Genomic DNA, 12088 nt, shown 5'->3' with positions numbered 1-12088 from the left:
CTTTAGACCAAATGGCATGACCCGATAACAGTAGGTGCCCCAAGGCGTGGTGAAAGCGGTTTTCTCGGCGTCCTCTTCATCCATCAGTACCTGATGATACCCAGCATAACAATCTACAAAAGACTGTATCTCGTGTTTGACACAATTATCAACGAGGATGTGGATGTTGGGCAGCAGGAAATTATCTTTGGGACTTGCTCTGTTCAGATCTCGGTAATCTACACATACCCGAGTTTTCCCGTCCTTTTTCGGTACTGGAACCACATTCGCCAACCATGTTGTATATTGGACTACCCGGATCACTCCTGTTTTCAGTTGCTTGGTGATCTCCTCTTTAATTTTGTCACTGACCTCGGTTTTGAACTTTCGTTGCTTTTGTTGAACCGGAGGACAATCAGGATGAATAGGCAATTTGTGAACCACTAGATCGACACCTAGTCCCGGCATGTCATCATATGACCAAGCAAACACGTCTTTGAATTCAAAAAGAAGTTGAATTATCGCCTCTCTTGTTTTCTTGTCCGTGTGAATGCTTATCTTGGTCTCCCGGATTTCTTCCGGGGTTCCTAAATTTACCGGTTCAGTGTCATTTAGATTCGGCTTAGGTTTATTCTCAAAATATTCCAACTCTCGGTTTATCTCCCTAAAAGCCTCTTCCGCATCATATTCTGGTTCTGGGTTCATTAATTCGCAGTTAAATAGCTCATTGTGATCTGGGCGTGAAGTCCGCAAGCATGTCATATTTAAAGCCGCATTATTAGGACTGAAAAGGAAGATGAAAGGAAAACTAATAAAAATCAGAACAGAGAAAGAATAGGAAAGCAATGATGATTTTTTTTGTATATTTTCTTTGGAAAATTGGAAGACAACAACGTTTACAACTGCGTCACACGTTAATAATGACACATGATGGTTTAAATATTTATTTGTATGAAGGAAACAAAATTAATTAATGAGAGAAATTTTATATATAATAATATAACAATCATCTAAATATCGAAAAATATTATTCATTATCATAATACGTGAATTCAAAATGAAAGGACATCATCAGAACTTAAAAAAACGATTAATTTAGTCATGTTAATTAGATAATGTCACGACCCGGATTTCCCACCCTCAGAAGTCGTGATGGCGCTACTAATGTGAGCTAGGCAAGCCGACTGTTTGAACAATTACCTTTTTATCAATTTTATATTCTTTAACAATTAAAAAGCAATAACGTATAGACAACAAAAATTACAATAAGCGGAAGAAATGCAGTAAACTATCTGAAGTATGTATCTAATACAACTGTTTGAGCCTCGACCACCCAGAACTGGTGTCACAGTTTCACAGACGATCTAAGAATACTACATACAAAGTTTGAAAGATAAAAGATACACTGTTTCTGAACTAAGTAAATGAAACAGAGGTAAAAGGGATAGAGGGAGACATCAGGGCCTGCGGACGCCTGCAGGACTACCTCTGATTTCCACGTGGACTGAAGGCAGCCACACGGTCCAAAAGCTGCTGCCCCGGGATCTGCACACAATGCAGAGTGTAGTATCAGCACATCCGACCTCATGTGCTGGTAAGTGCCTAGCCTAACCTCGGTGAAGTAGTGACGAGGCTAGGACCAGACTACCAAATAAACCTGTGCAATTCAACTATATACAACGGAAAAGAAGAACAATAATATACAGTCAAGTATGGGAGGGGTAACATGCTGCGGGGGAACTATCAATTTAGAATAAAAAGAAAACAAGTAATTGAAAGAAACAACATATCTCAGTTATCAACAAAGAATCAGAAATCAATAAGTGCACGACACCACCCTTCGTGCTTTTACTCTCGTCCTCACCAAAGCAATCAAGTAATAAAAATGTGCACGACATCACCCTTCGTGCTTTTACTCTCGTCCTCACCAAAGCAATCAAGTAATGAAAATGTGCACGACATCACCCTTCGTTCTTTTACTCTCGTCCTCACCATATAATCAATATAATTGGTACGGAATGGTACATCGTGCAGCACGACATCACCCTTCGTGCTTTACACTCTTTCCTCACAAATGTCACGACTCGGATTTTCTACCCTCGAGAATCGTGATGGCACCTACTAATGAGAGCTAGGTAAGCCAACCCTTAACTATCTAATTCCTTACCAAATTACTTCTTTTTTAACAATTACGAGCAATAACATAAAAACAACAGAACTTAAATAATTAAGTGGAAGATAACCATAAAATATCTGAAGGCTATGTCTCTTATAATTTTTAAAACCTCAAATACCCCAAAACTTGGTGGCACAGTGTCATAGACTGTCTAAGAGTTTCTACATACAAGGTCTGAAGAAATGCAATACACTGTTTCTGAACAAAGGAAATGAAATAGGTAATAGAGATAGAAGGAGACGCCAGGGCCTGCGGACACCTACAAGTCTACCTTGGGTCTCCGAGTGGACTGAAGGAAGCCCTCCAACTACTATCCGAGAAGCTGCTCCGGGATCTGCACACAGTGCAGAGTGTAGTATCAGCACAACCGACCCCATATGCTGGTAAGTGCCTGGCCTAACCCCGGCGAGGTAGTGATATGGCTAGGACCAGACTCCAGATAAACATGTGTAGTTATATAACATATGGCGGAAAGTAACAAGTAATAAACAATTAAAGCTGGGGAAGGGGAACATGCTTCGGGGGTAGCTGACAAAACAAAATAACAAGAAATAACAATGAAGCTAACAATATAACTTCTAACACAGATAAAGATAAGTAAAGACAGCTTTCACTTTCAGTTTCCATCTTGTTGCAGGCATGCAACCCGATATCATTTCTCATATCTTTTGGTAGGCATACCACCCGCTCCCATTTCATCATATCTTGTGGTAGGCGTACCACCCACTCCCATTTCATAATATCTTGTGGTAGGCGTACCACCCACTCCCATTTCATAATATCTTGTGGTAGGCGTACCACCCTCTCCCATTTCATTATCTTGTGGTAGGCGTACCACCCGCTCCCATTTCATTATCTTGTGGTAGGCATACCACCCGCTCTCATTTCATAATCTTGTGGTAGGCGTACCACCCGCTCCCATTTTATTATCTTGTGGTAGGCGTACCACCCGCTCCCTTTTACAGTTCATCACACAATCACAAGAAATCCCGGCAAGGGAACATAAGTGATATAATAACTTCCCGGAAAGGGAACATAAGTGATATAATAACTTCCCGGCAAGGGAACAAAAACAATATAAAAATTTCCCGGCAATGGAACAATGATATCGAAATAGTTATCCCGGCAAGGGAGAATCAGCTATAACCAATCTCACTTAGCTGGTACTCAGTTCAATTAATGAAAATGCTGAATCATAGAAGATCATTAATTAAAGCATACAAAGTGTCATTCAAGAACACAACAACTTTCAATTTAAGACCCACGGTCATGCTTGACACCAACGTATAGATACTCGTCACCATGCCTATACGCCGTACTCAACAAGAAGCAAGTATGACTCAACTCCTAATCCCTCAAGCTAGGGTTAGATCAAACACTTACCTCGATGCCTTGAACACCACTCAAGTCTCAATTATAGCTTTACCCCTCGATTCCACCACCAATCCGCTCGAATCTAGTCACAAGTTACTTCATTACATCAATAAGTGCTAAATGAATCAACCCCAATGCATAAAAATGAGTTTTCTAATGTTTTACCCAAAAGTCAAAAATCACCCCCCAGGCCCATGTGGTCAAAACTCGAGGTTCGGACCAAAACCCGATTACCCATTCCCCCACGAATCCAAGTATATAATTTATTTTGAAATCGGACCTCAAATTGAGGTCAAATCCTCGATTTTAGAAAAACCTAGGTTCTACCCAAAACACTCAATTTCCCCCATGAAAATCTTTGATTTGAAGTTGAAATCATGTTAAAAGATGTTAAGGAGTGAAGAAAATGAGTTAGAAATCACTTACCAACGTTTTGGAGAAGAAAGGTTGTTTGAAAAATCGCCTCTTATGTTTTTGGGGTTTTGAAAAGTGAAAAATAACTGAAATTCCCATTTATTTATACCCCTCCCAGACCCCCTGTGCGGACCGCATCAAATGGACCGCAGCCACACAACCTCCTTGAAGACCTGCAGTTCAGCACCCTGTGCGGACCGCACAAAGGCGACTGCGGCCGCACAACCTCCACCGCGCTCTGCATAAAGGCGACCGCGGCCGCGCTGGCCCCTCCGCGGTTGTACGCGATTTCTCGCGGACCGCACTAAAGGGTTAAGAGACCTGCAACTTCCTGGACCTGCAACATCTGACTTTCTAAACCTAAGGCATCCCGAAACCTACTCGAAACTCACCTGAGCCCTCGAAACTCCAACCAAAGTATACACACAACCTCAAAAACATCCTACGAACATATTTGTGTAATCAAATTACCAAAATAACATCACGAGCATCAAATTAAACCTCGAGATCAATGAATTTCTCTAAACTCTTTTAAACATCAAATTTCACAATTAAGGTCCGGATCGTGTCAAACGACGTCCGTTTTTAACCAAATTTCACAGGAATGACTCAAGTCATATATAAGACTTGTACCGGGCGCCGAAACCAAAATACGTGTCCGATACGATTACCTTCTAATCAGTTTTCATTTCAAATTTCCTTCAACAATTTCTGAAAACAATTTCACTTAAAATTCATTTCTCGGGCTTGGGACCTCGGAATTCGATTCCGGGCATACGCCCAAGTTCCATATTTTCCTACGGACCCTCCAGGACCGTCGAATCATGGATCCGAGTCCGTTTACTCAAAATATTGACCGAAGTCAAATTTATTCATTTTAACATCAAAACTTAACATTTTTCACAAAGTTTCATATTTAAGCTTTCCGGTTACGTGCCCGGACTGCGCACGTAAATCGAGGTGACTCTAATGAGGTTTTCAAGGCCTTGGAGACACAGAAATAAACTGAAAGCAAGTGATGACCCTTTGGGTCGTCACATTTTCCACTTCTAAAATAATTGTTCGTCCTCGATCAATCAGAAGAAGGAAGTACCCGAGTCGGGGAAAAGATGAGGATAATGGCTACGCATATTGGACTTGGACTCCCAGGTCGATGCCTCAGGAGGCTGAGCTCTCCACTGAACACGAACCGAAGGAAAATTCTTTGACCTCAACTGTCGAACTTGCCGGTCTAGAATAGCTTTCGGCTCCTCCTCATAAGACAAGTCCTTGTCCAACTGGACAATGCTGAAATCTAACACGTGGGATAGATCATCGTGATATTTTCGAAACATAGACACATGAAACACTGGATGCATGGCTGATAAGCTCGGCAACAACGCAAGTCTATAAGCCACCTCTCCCACTCGATCAAGAATCTCAAATGGGCCAATGAACCTAGGGCTAAGCTTGCCCTTCTTTCCAAATCTCATCACGCCCTTCATAGGTGACACTCGAAGCAATACCCGCTCACCAACCATAAAAGCCACATCTCAAACCTTGCGGTCTGCATAACTCTTCTACCTAGATTGAGCTGTACGAAACCTATCCTGAATGATCCTAACCTTGTCTAAGGCCTCCTGAACAAGATCCGTACCCAACAATCGAGCCTCTCCCGGCTCAAACCACCCAACCGGAGATCGACATCGCCTACCATACAAAGCCTCATAAGGAGCCATCTGGATACTCGACCGGTAGTTGTTGTTGTAGGCAAACTCTGCTAAAAGCAAGAACTGATTCCACGAGCCTCCAAAGTCAATAACATAAGATCAGAGCATATCCTCCAATATCTAAATAGTCCGCTTGGACTGCCCGTCCATCTGAGGATCAAATGTTGTACTCAACTCAACCTGGGTGCCCAACACTCGCTGAACTACTTTCCATAAGCGCGAGGTAAACTGCGTACCTCGGTCCAAAATGATAGATACCGGCACACCATGAAGACGAATAATCTCCCGGATATAAATCTCAGCTAACCTCTCGGATGAATAAGAGACTGCCACATGAATGAAATACGCTAACTTGGTCAGCCTATCAACAATGACCCAAACTGCGTCAAACTTCTTCCGAGTTTGCGGGAGTCCAACAACGAAGTCCATAGTAATCTACTCCCACTTCCACTCGGGAAGCTCAATCCTCTGAAACAATCCACCAGGCCTATGATGCTCGTACTTAACCTGCTGACAATTCAAACATCAAGCCACATATGCAATGATATCCTTCTTTATTCTATGCCACCAATAATGCTGCCGCAAATCCTGATACATCTTCGCGGCGCCCGGATGAATAGAGTACCGGAAGCTATGGGCCTCCTCTAAAATCAACTCTCGAAGCCCATCCATATTAGGCACACAAACTCGACCCTGCAATCTCAAAACTCCATCATCACCTAAGGTAACCTACTTAACACCTCCATGCTGCACCGTGTCTCTAAGGACACACAAATGGGGATCATCAAACTGCCGATCACGGATACGCTCCAATAATGAAGATCGAGCGACCGTGCAAGCTAATACTCGACTAGGCTTAGAAATATCTAACCTCATAAACCGATTGGCCAAAGCCTGAGCATCCAAAGCAAGCGGCCTCTCACCGACCGGAATATAAGCAAGACTGCATATACTGGCTGACTTTCTACTCAAAGCATCGGCCACCATATTGGCCTTTCCCGGGTGATATAAGATAGTGATATCATAATCCTTCAACAACTCCAACCATCTCCTCTTCCTCAAATTCAACTCCTTTTGCTTGATCAAATACTGAAGACTCTTGTGATCAGTGAACACCTCACATGCCACTCCATACAGATAATGCCTCCAAATCTTCAATGCGTGAACAATGGCTGCCAACTCTAAATCATGGACCGGATAGTTCTTCTCATGAATCTTTAACTACCTCAAAGCATAGGCAATGACCTTGCCATCCTGCATCAACACTACACCAAGCCCAATACGAGAAGCATCACAATAAACTGTGTAAGGCCCTAAACCTATGGGCAAAACTAACACCGGTGCCATAGTCAGAGCTGTCTTGAGCTTCTGAAAGCTCGTCTCACACTCGTCCGACCATCTAAACTGGGCACCCTTCTGGGTTAACCTGGTCATCGGGGCTGCAATAGATGAGAACCTCTCTACGAACCGACGGTAGTATCCTGCCAATCCCAAGAAACTCTGAATCTCTGAAGCTGATGCTGGTCTAAGCCAGTTCTTGACTGCCTCAATCTTCTTCGGATCAACCTGAATGCCCTTTGCTGATACAACATGACCCAGGAATGCAACTGAACTCAACCAGAACTCACACTTTGAGAACTTAACATATAACTGACTATCCTTCAGAGTATGAAGAACCACTCTGAGATGCTGCTCGTGCTCCTCCTGGCTGCGGGAATATATCAAGATATCATCAATGAAGACTATCACGAACGAGTCCAAATAAGGCCTGAACACTCAGTTCATGTGGTACCTCAGAATTTAATGAGGTTCCGGGACCTCGGAATTCGATTCCGGGCATACGCCCAAGTCCCATATTTTCCTATGGACCCTCTAGGACTGTCGAATCACGGATCCCGGTCCGTTTACCCAAAATGTTGACCGAAGTCAAATTTTTTCATTTTAATACCAAAACTTAGCATTTTTCACAGAGTCTCATATTTAAGCTTTCCAGCTATGCGCCCGGACTGCACACGTAAATCGAGGTGACTTTAATGAGTTTTTCAAGGCCTCAGAGACACAGAAATCAACTGAAAGCAAGTGATAACCCTTTGGGTCGTCACAACAAATCATACACGGAATCACCCTTCTTGCTTTAACACTCTCTTACTAAAACAATACACGGCATCACCCTTCGTGCTTAACACTCTTCCTCACCCAAACAATAATCACAAATAATAGGGCAAGGGAATAAATGAAATTACAATAAGAATCCCGGCAAGGGAACAATAGTTCAACAATCAAGTCCCGGCAAGGGAACAACATCAAAAGAAACATCAACATCCCGGCAAGGGAGGTAACATCAAAAGCAACAATATCCCGGCGAGGGAGGCCACACAATAGTTCTCTTCTTTTTCTCACTTTTACTTCACAACTCACTTCACAACTTGAGCCAATGCTCTAAAAGATTCAATTACCACTTATACTTTCACATTTCATTGTACAACTTGAGCCAACACTCCTTAATGTTCAAATATCATAATTACTTCCACAAACTTTACCCAACAATTGAAATCATCATCAAGGCATGAATAATACAACGAAGTCATAATAATCACAACATAAGACTCACGGGCATGCTTGACGCCAACGTATAGATACTCGTCACCATGCCTATATGTCGTACTCGACAAATACCACATAGCAAATAGGACTCGACTCCTAATCCCTCAAGCTAAGGTTAGACCAAACATTTACCTCGATGCCACGAACACAATTCAAGTCTCTACTATCGCTTTACCTCTTGATTCCACCACCAATTCGCTCGTATCTAGCCACAAGTTACTTAATTGCATCAATAAATGCTAAATGAATCAATTTTAATGCATGAAAATAAGTTTTCTAAAGTTTTACCCAAAAAGTCAAAAATCGTCCTCGGGCCCACATGGTCAAAACCTGAGGTTCGAACCAAAACCCGATTACCCATTCCCCCACGAACCCAAATATATAATTTATTTTAAAATCGGACACAAATCGAGGTCCAAATCCCTATTTTTGAAAAACCTAGGTTCTACTCAAAATACCCAATTTCCCCCATGAAAATCATTGATTTTGAGGTGAAATCATGTGAAAAGATGTTAATGATTGAAGGAAACGAGTTAAAATTGACGTACAATCGATTTGGAAGAAGAGTTGTCTTTGAAAAATCGCCCAAGAGTGTTTTGGTTTTGAAAGAGTGTGAAAGATGAAAGATTTTCAGCTAAGTTATAAAATTGCAGGTTGCAGATGTCGCAATTGTGAACCCAAACTTCTGCTAAGTTCGCATTTGCGAAGCAGTTTTCGCATTTGCAAAGTGGGAATTGCGAAAAATGTGTCGCATTTGTGATGTCTGGCTAAAACTGGGGGATCGCATTTGCGATCAATCCCTCGTATTTTGCGAGGTAAGCTAGCCTGGGCTATTATTCGCATTTACGACATAGCCTTCGCATTTGCAAACTTGCATTTGTGAGCCAGGCTTCGCATTGCAGGCCTGCCATGCAACAGCTAAAATCTGCAATTCCTCAAGTCCAAAATCCACCCCATGGCCTATCCAATACTCACCCGAGCCCTTGGGGCTCCAAACCAAACATGCACACCAACCTAAAATTATCACACGGACTCGCTCGTGCATTCAAATCACTAAAATAACATCAACAACTATGAATTTAGCATCAAAATAATGAAATTTCTTAAGAATTTCAAATTTTCAAATTTTCTCAAATATGATCCGATTCACGTCATCTCAAGTTCGTTTATTACCAAATTTCACAGGCTTATCTTAAATCACATATAAGACCAGGCACCGGAACCAAAATACGGGCCCAATACCATCAAGTTTTAAACACACTTCATTTCCAAAACTCATAAATAATTCCAGAAAATAATTTTCTTAAAAATTCATTTCTTGGGCTTGGGACCTTGGAATTCGATTCCGGACATACGCCCAAGTCCCATATTTTCCTACGGATCCTCCGAGACCGTCAAATCACGGGTACGGGTCCGTTTACCCTAAAATATTGACCGAAATTAAATCTATTTTAAAGTCAAAGTTCTTCATTTTTCACAAATTTTCACATAATGGCTTTCCGGCTACGTGCCCGGACTGTGCACACAAATCGAGGTGATGTTGAAAGAGGTTTTTAAGGCCTCGGAATGCAGAATTTACTTTTAAAACAAGTGATGACCCTTACAAATAATTATGTATTGTAATTTAAAGGTATTTAATATGATAATATCTTACCGAACACTTCTTTGTAGGCGATGCTTTTTTGTGAATGTTTCATTCTAATGCTTTGGTTGTTCTGCCATAATACTCTTGTTGTCGATATTAATATCTCTCTTGAAAGTGCAATATATAGTTATTAGTGCAAGAAAATATATTATTGTAAACATAGTCCAATATTTAGGATGTTTGTCCTTGTACTTTATTTGTTATAATTACAAAACATAAACATATTGAAAATTATTTTTACACAAATTTAAAAGGATATTCTTTAGTTTTGGAAGACAAAAGTTGATTTCAAGGATAAATACATACTTAGAAACACGTTGACCAGTATCATAATTTTTGCATGTATGATTTTATTGTCAAAACTTCTATATACTAACTGTGTACTATTACATAAGCTATTCGGCGGATCTAAGATTTTCAGTAGCATGACAAGCATATTTTTCTTCAAAATCAATCTATATGCAATGGAATATCAGTCTATTATATATACGATGACACTAACATACGTAAGAAATAATAAATTTGACAACAAACCTGGATGGTAGAAGGTCATTTGATATTAAAATATTTAAATATTCTTCTTGATAGTAATTGTTGGTATCGATCATCTTCAGTTGAGTCAAAACTAAAAAGTATTCTGTTTTTACCATAAAACTTAGCAATCAATATTTTATTTAGTTGATCAATATATTCATTTCTACTAGCTAAGATAACTATTTAATTTCTATCATTTAATTTGCACAAATTACGTTTTAATCGAATGATGAAAATATTTTTTTTATTAAATGCACTACTATTACCCTTTGAATTGATAAACAAGTGTTCTGGAAGAACCAAATTACTTTTTATGGGTGCTCTTCTTCATTTTCGACTGGAAGCAAGAAGTCACTGAATGTTGGATTTGTTCTTACTTTTATATTTTTTGTCATTTGAATCTTTTTCATTGAGCCACAAGTATAATTTTGGCAAGCTAGCTTTCACAGTCTCTGCTTTAGTCGATTTTGGAACTACTAATCGTACATGACAGAAAGCACCTCCTAAACTATTACTTTTCCACCAAACGGTTCATTGATATCCAATATATCTCTAAAACTCTAGGTAATTGTTTTGATTCTTTGACGTTTAGCCATAAGCCCTTCATCCCATATTATCAATTTGGCTTCCTTATAAATTTAGCACTATTGCTCTGCTTTGATATATTTGTGGTGATTTATTTCAATTGTTTGAAGAGGTATATCAAATTTAAAGTGAGTTGTACGACCTCATAATAAAATCGTTGATGGTATATCACTTGTTCTAACAATATCATACCTCTTGGTCTGACATTTACAAGTAATGCATGACATAGGAATATTATTTCGATTTCGGCAGAGGTATCTACAAATGATAATCCCGCTATACCAGATTGACTCTTTACAATATAGTCTTGAAAGCTTGTTTTTGTTTAGGATTTAACTTTGATTGTGTTTCCTCAATAACTTGCATGGCCTTTTTAATACTATATTAATTTTTTTTTTACTTAGTGATCTAATTATTTTAATCTCTAATGCTCTTTTTATGGAACAAATTTATGTACCTTAAGATATTTCTTGTAAATTAAAAATAATTTTACTCATATAATGAATTTAAAAAATAATCAATGCATTCTTTCGCTAAATACTTAATTAAAATTTTGATTATTTGGTCTTAACATAAAAAATAATTTATTTTCTATTAATTCAGATTTTTAATGTTAGTTCATCTCTGTTTGAATATTTAATTGTAATTATAATTATATCCACCATAATTTTTATTTTTAAAGAGTAAAAAGATTGATATGACATTCCACTTTTAGATCTTTAGTTTTGCAAAATCATTATTGGTATGACTCTTACCAACCTTTTTCTTTCTCTTTCTCACATATTTATATTCTTAAAAAAATTCTTAGTTGTTCTTTAATAATTAGGCATATTTTTTAATACTACATGAGAAATTAATAATAACAAAATATTATTTGAGTAGGAAAGTAGTTCAAATATAATATAAAAATATATTATCATGAGGATTTTCTCTCTCAATTTCAACACGTTATGTAGTCCATTTAACATTACTTTTATTTTTTCTTAGTATTGGATATTATCAAGTAGTAATGTATTATCAATACAGAGGATTCTTATGAAATTAATTTTATCAAACATTTCTACATAT

This window comes from Nicotiana tabacum, chromosome 21 (assembly GCF_000715075.1).
Source record: "Nicotiana tabacum cultivar K326 chromosome 21, ASM71507v2, whole genome shotgun sequence".
Lineage (NCBI taxonomy): Eukaryota > Viridiplantae > Streptophyta > Magnoliopsida > Solanales > Solanaceae > Nicotiana > Nicotiana tabacum.
This window is presented reverse-complemented; position numbering follows the sequence as displayed.